This window comes from Bombina bombina, chromosome 4 (genome assembly GCF_027579735.1).
Source record: "Bombina bombina isolate aBomBom1 chromosome 4, aBomBom1.pri, whole genome shotgun sequence".
Lineage (NCBI taxonomy): Eukaryota > Metazoa > Chordata > Amphibia > Anura > Bombinatoridae > Bombina > Bombina bombina.
Window position 1 is genome coordinate 321,591,045 of NC_069502.1, and position 7,277 is coordinate 321,598,321.

General features: G+C 30.4%; 1 protein-coding gene across 14 annotated transcripts in view; it reads left to right on the plus strand.

The window, feature by feature from the left end:
* The window catches only part of MBNL1 (muscleblind like splicing regulator 1), a 277,326-nt gene extending 270,342 nt beyond the window's left edge, over window positions 1–6,984 (plus strand). For all 14 annotated transcript variants that reach the window (XM_053710057.1, XM_053710047.1, XM_053710054.1 and 11 more), the window contains one exon: window positions 2,081–6,984. The gene's annotated coding sequence lies outside the window, so the exon portion shown is untranslated. The remainder of the gene's footprint in view (window positions 1–2,080) is intronic.
* The last annotated feature ends 293 nt before the right edge of the window (window positions 6,985–7,277 follow it).

Sequence of the window (7,277 nt, forward strand, 5' to 3'; positions counted from 1 at the left end):
TAAATACTTTTTTGCCCCACTGTATATATATATTTATATATGTGTGTATATATGTGAATGGTTGTGTGTATATATGTGTGTGTGTATGTATATGTGTGTGTATATATATATATACACACATACATATATATACACATACATACATACACACACACACACACATATATATATATATATATATATATATATATATACACATACACACATAAATTATAAATATATATATATATATATATATATATATATATATATATATATATATATATATATATATATATATATATATATATCATTTGTTTCCGTTTTTTAATGTGCCCCCCTGATTAAACACTGGCCCCACCTTGGCCCCCTCAGTAAAATTTGGCTAGAACCGCCACTGCATGACATTATTTTTGGTTAAACCTATAGGGGTCAAACGCAATACTTAAAGGGCCACTAAACCCAAAATCTTTCTTTCATGATTCAGATAGAACATACAAGTTTAAACAACATTACAATTTACTTCTATTATTTATTTTGCTTCATTTTTTAGATATTCTTATTTGAAGAAAAAGCAATGCACATGGGTGAGCCAATCACATGAGGCTTCTATGTGCAGCAACCAATCAGCAGCTACTAAGCATACCTAGATATGCTTTTCAGCAAAGAATATCAAAAGAATAAAACAAATTAGATAATAGAAGTAAATTAGAAAGATGTTTAAAAATGCATTCTCTTTCTAAATCATGAAAGAAAAAATGTGGGTATCATGGCCCTTTAAGGAATGTTTATCTAATGATTTTTCAACAAAATTCACCATTAAAGTCTATGGAGATTTTTGTACATAAATCATTTGATAAGTTTTTCTAAAGGATTGTAATCATCTCATAGTTACACGAAAACCATTTTTATCCCACATGTCCCTTTAAATAAGTTTTTTGTGTCACATGTCCCTTTAAATAAGCGTCAGATTTATCTTTTAAAGCACAACTTATCTTCATTCAATTTTCATACTTGATGCAAATGTAGAGGAGTCTGTAGATAATTCACAGATGCATGATGGAGTTATGTTCATTTTGTTTGTTTCCTATTCAAGTAGAATACAATTGTCTTCATTTTATTTTAGTTGTAAATATTGCTTTTGCATGCTTTTTCATGTTTATTTTCAAGACTATTAAAGGGATATGAAACCCAAATTGTATTTTGTCATGATTCAGATAGAGCATGCAATTTTAAACAACTTTCTAATTTACTTCTATTATTCATTTTTCTTCTTGGTATCTCTTGGTATCCTTTGTTGAAAAGCAGGGACGTAAGCCTGCTCCCCTTTGGAGCACTATATAGCAGCAGTTTTGTTATCCATTTGTAAGATCAATAGAGGGCAGCACTATTTCCTGGCAGGTGCCCACTTAGGTATCTCTTCAACAGAGAAGATCATGGGAATGAAACAAATTCGATAATAGAAGTAAATTGGAAACTTTTTTAAAAAATTGTATGCTGTGTCTGAATCACAAAAGAACATTTTTGGGTTTCATATCCCCTTCAGGCAAGAAGAATTATTTAAAGGGACAGTCAACACCATAATTTTTGTTGTTTAAAAAGATAATCCCTTTATTACCCATTTCCCAGTTTTGCATAACCTACACAGTTATAATAATACACATGGATTACATACACTCTGTAATTATGGTAGGATCATCTACTTGCTGCAAACACTGTGCACTGCTTCATAACGCTGTTCACTAACCCCAATACAGCACATTTCCAGCCTATTGCTGCTGCTTCCAATCAAACCCACAACACTGGAATTGATTTGCCTTTGCACTGATTGACTGTTTAGGTTTTGGAGCCTGTTTTAAAGTGTGAAGCTCCTTTTTGTGATTTTGTCTATATATTTATAGATACATACAGTTGTTTTGTAGATATATTCTCTACTATGCTTTTTGACTGAAATAAAATTTGACAAATTATCTTAAATACACCCAGCTAGTATTATTTATTTATAAAATCTGATTTAGTAGTCTCTATTTTGTTTGTCTCTATATATAAAAGTAACATTCTGTATTGGTGAAATAACTTGTTTTTCTTCTTCTGTTTTTAGATCATACTAAGGAGAAATAAACAGTGTGCTTTAAATTACAATACAGGACAAGGCCATTAGCCATATTATGCATATAAGGAAGAAAAACCCATCTACGTCCTGCATGCTAAAAGATAACAAGATCGACATGGAAATCCATTGCACACTGTTACATATATAATTTGTACATTTAATTGATATTTGTGCTAAGGTGAATTTCTCGTCAAAGTATACAACATATCCCATCTTTTCTAGCACAGAGTTTGCGTAAAAACATTTCCCAGTCTCCATCACATATTCATTTCCTAAATGTTCATCTTGTTACTCTGAAAATTCAGACTATATAATGTTTCCATCAATCTCCCATATATTGGTACGTCTGTAGACCAAGATTATCATTTTTAAGTATTTTGTTTCGAGGTTTACAAATAAGAAAAGGTGCACCTTGTATTTAAAATTGCCATTGTAGCTAGAACATGCATGCAAAGTAGTTTTTTAAGGATATTATTTTTGTTATAGATTGTAAGAGATGGCAAGAGATATCTGACACGATGAATGTGCCAAGCAAACCACAGTTGTGTATGTTTTAAAGCACATTAAGGCTTTAAGTATGGTATTTCTAAACATTCTCATTAAGTGCCATTGACTGTACATCATTTTAGAGTATTACTCTAGCAGTGTTATTTTTTTTAATTTTTTTTTAGAGCCACATTGTGTTTTTTTAGTTTGAATCAGTGAAGTTTACTATTGGGTTTTGAAAGCCAAAGTTGTCACATGCTTTTATCTGAACCTAAGGTGTGAAGGTGACATCACAAGAAATGAAATCCTTGTATGTGTTAGTTTTGCAGAGTATGTACAGTGTGTATTGTACTTGGTGACAAGTTGGTTGGGTTAAAAGCAGGGATAAAGTGGCAAGAGATAGTTCACCGTGTTCACTGTGCAAGTCACTACAGTGACTATTTTGGAGACTACAACATTATGGGCATGGTATGTATCTTTTTGCTTTAAAAGAGGATATTTTTTCCTAGGACCAAGGTGCAGTAATGTCAGTGACATATTTAAGATGTTCTACCCGTTTCAGAACTTAATTTTTATTATATACTCAATTTTTAGGTTATTATGGGGAGGGGGATTTTATTCGATTGCTGTATCAAGATGTTTTTGTTTTCCAGAATTAACATGATTTCTGCCTGATTGGTGTACAATTTACATCAGTGCAGCTTTTTATCCTCACAAAATACCAATCTGTCTCTGATAATGGAAGATACATTGGACATTTGGAATGTAGTATATAGCTATATATATATATATATATATATATATATATATATATATATATATATATATATATATATACTGTACCTAAAACTTGCCAATTTTGCTTCTAGCATCCCTTCAGATAGCCTTTACATATCTTAACAAGGATATCTACAGTATCTTAGTACATAAAGAAAGTATTTCATGGATGAAAGCTGGTTAGGTTTTAAATATAAATGTTCTTTTAAAGATTTCAAAAAATATGAAAGGGAGAAGGTTATATTACAACTCACTACTAGCACCTGGAAACTGTCATTAATTTCAACAGTAATTTCTATGTTTAAGTCCTGCCCTAGCACTTATGCACTTATGTGCCTAAACCACACAGTTTGCACCTCTTTGTAAATGCCTTATGGTTCATCGTACATAATTGCCATAATATGTGTACTTGTGCCAAGGTATCATTTTCACTGGTTCTTTTTTTGGACACAAAACTGTGCATTGTACAATCTATTTACCATTATCCAGTATACATGAGATTGTATTTAGTATTTCAAAGATAATTATAAATAGTGGCCCGGTATACATAGTTTTACAAGCAAATATTTTTAGGCTGAAAAAAAATAAATCATAGTTTATGACAGTTAATATAAATGATGAGAAAGAAATACACAAATTAGGCTAATTATGTTACTTCAGAAGCTACATACAAAACAGTCTTCATAACCCCAGTAATACCTCAGAGATAATTTACAAATATATTTTTGCTCACAGGACATATGATAGTTAGAAAATGACAGATTTCTTGCACATAAGAAGCAGTTCTGTCTGTTGTTGAGGTGATACTCAACCTTTTGATTGCCAGAGCAGGCTGCAACTTATTCAAAGTGTTATAGTCTTCTTAGACAGCTAAGCAATCAAGTTGATAATTAATTGAATTTTTTTTTTATTATTTGTAAAAAAAAATTAATATTAAAATGTTAATGAGGACTGTGTTGTATATATGTATATTCAAATATGTACAATATACGTGTACATATTCTTAGATCTTTCATAATATGTGTACCAACTCAATACAATGGAATATACAATATTATTGGCATCAGCAATGTAGATACTGTCAAAAATACACACCAACAATTTTGTTATACACAATATAATATAGATTAAAGGATAAGCTATTTCTGTGATGTCACAGAACAGACTATAGGATGAGACTATTATATTTAGGTTTTTTTTTTAAGCACCATGAAAGTTTAATAGTCAATTTATAGCTTAACTTTTTTTTTTATGAGGCACACATTAATTTAACTAAAATGAAGATACAAACCAAAATATAGAGGGAAGTGTAAATTTTATTAGAAGAGATTAAGTTATTGGGCTAAATTATATTTGTGGCATTTTTGATTTGGAAAGGAACCCCTTTGCTGGCAGAGGACCTTGCAATACTACTTAATGGCGGGTAATAATTCACTTTTTTTTTGGTAGCTCCCATAAGGGCAAGATTGTATAAATGCTCATACTAGCCTCATTGATATTGCCTTTATCTGCAGTATTTGGGGCTTTGTTATACCCATATATGTGTTCCGTGCAGTATAACCCAACAGTATATATTATGATCTTAGTAGTCCTTTATGATCACACAAAAAAGAGACTGTCGCTATGCATCCAGTTTCATCCAAAGGATTTCCTTAATCTGCACAGAATATGAGTTTGAGAACTTATTACAAAGAATGATTTGCTGCTGGAAGAAGCCAAGTAACAGACAATTTAAGTTGGATGAGAAACATTGGAGGTCAATGCTTCCATGTTAACAACAAAAATTTTATTCTCTAAACGGATGTTTTTAGTATGAAACAAATGTTGATTTTAATGATTGTACTGTACATCTTTTAAAGCCTTAGATTACATTACGGGTTAAAATCCCCACCAATGTAATTTCAGTTGTGTTAAATATAAGTGATTTCACAATTTATGGTAGTTACATACATAGTTAAGAGTACCTTTCTCTTGTTAGAATGTAGTTGTTTATTTTCTATACATTTATTAGTATGTTTTTCTTTCTATTGCAAGTTAAATAATGCTTTCAGTTTATATATTTTTTTTTGCTTCAAATTTACTGATGACTTTTTCAAAATATATAAAAAGAATAAAAAGTAGTTTTTTTTTTCTTCATACCATATTTAGTTTTGAACTTACATGTATTGTCAGATAGATATTTGTATTATTGTTAACTAAATGATTTATATTTTACTGATTTAATATTACTATGTAAGAATATTGGTCATTGTTAGTTCCTGTCTAGTTTTCACTAAAAGAACAAAGATCTTTTTTATGGATATCTTATATAATGTAATCATTGAAAAGTGAGAAGTTAAATTGCTGCTACGGCAACAATCCTGGCAGGCATCTAAGTAATATTTTAATGAGTTATTTTGTTTGTAATTAGTTATATAAGAAAATCTAGATCCTAGATATTTCCTAGATGTTAGAGTATAAAGATTTATTTTCTACTGTATCCATTAAAATATTGTTTTAATATTTTTGGAAATCCCTGAATATCAGGCCTTGTTAAGAATAAGCTGCATAATCAATACATCAAGGGACATTATTGATGATTATCCAAATACTCAAAGTTTACGTGAAGAAAATAAGAGTGTGCAAGCTCTTGAAAGTTGATTATGCTGCAATTTAGCATGTCGGAACAGATAGGGAGAGTTGACTTTTTTGCACTTCTGTATATAGTCAAAAAAGAGAGAACATGTAATATAGTAAGATCTTATTTTGAATAAAAAATGTCTATAATTACAAGGAGTTTTGTTAAGGCTCATAAAATGATATGCTGAACAAAATTGCTTGCAAAAGTGGCACAGAGTTAGCACTCCATACCCCTTGAAAAAAATGCTATGCTTTTTTTGTGGGCAGCTTGTAGTTTGCCAGGATTTTTTAGCTGGACAGATATATCATTTTTCCAAGATCATGTTAAACACCCACCGGTCCAAAATCTGCTTGGTGATCATAACTTAAACAGAGCAGGTACTTCAACCCGCAAGGTAAACTTGTGGATTAAATAATCCTTACATTATTCAAAACTACTGCATGTTTAAAGTATCACAAAAAAATAAATAAACTATATTAAGGGTATATACTATACAACCAGTTTCTGACAGTTTGGTAGTTTAACATTCACAAGACAAATTTTAAAAGAATATTGATTTTTGCAAACCTTAAATCATAAACAGGCAAAAACCAACAGCGCTTAATAGCTGTAGTAGTTATGTGATTTTTTTACTGCTGTAACAATTTGTTCTTTCAGCAGATGACCCATATTCAAATTCTTAAAAAATTGCACTCACTAAACAGTATACTATTATAAACCAAAGCTGAAAATGATTTATATTGGACAATTATTTTACCCACAATTCACAATGGTATATCTAAGTTGCACTTAAACTGAACCTTTGAAATCTTCATCTGCTGAAAGGACAGATAAGCTTGATTTTGCTATTGTGTAACATCAGATTTACTTTTTGCTTGTAGTTGCTTAAACTTATGTACTCTGTCTTCGGCTGCAGTTTGTTTTTATGCTTATTTTATTCTTAATGCTATAGTTGACTTTGTTGTATGAAAAAAATAAAATAAAGTGAAATTGCCCTAATAAAACTTCACATTATGTATTTGGTTTTCATTCATTCATTCATTCATTTATTATTATTATTATGATTATTATTATCATAACCCTCATCATTTATTTGTATAATTCAGCTAATTTCCATAGGGTTGAGTACATAAGTAGGGATATACAATGACAAAGATTTGTGATACGATACAGATAAATAATAACAGACTTAACAAAACAAATAAATACAGGGGAAGGTGGGCCATGTTCTGAAGAGCTTAAAGTCTACAGACAAAGTGGGGAGACATAAGGTTTGGTGTAGGGATGGGCGAATGTGTAAAT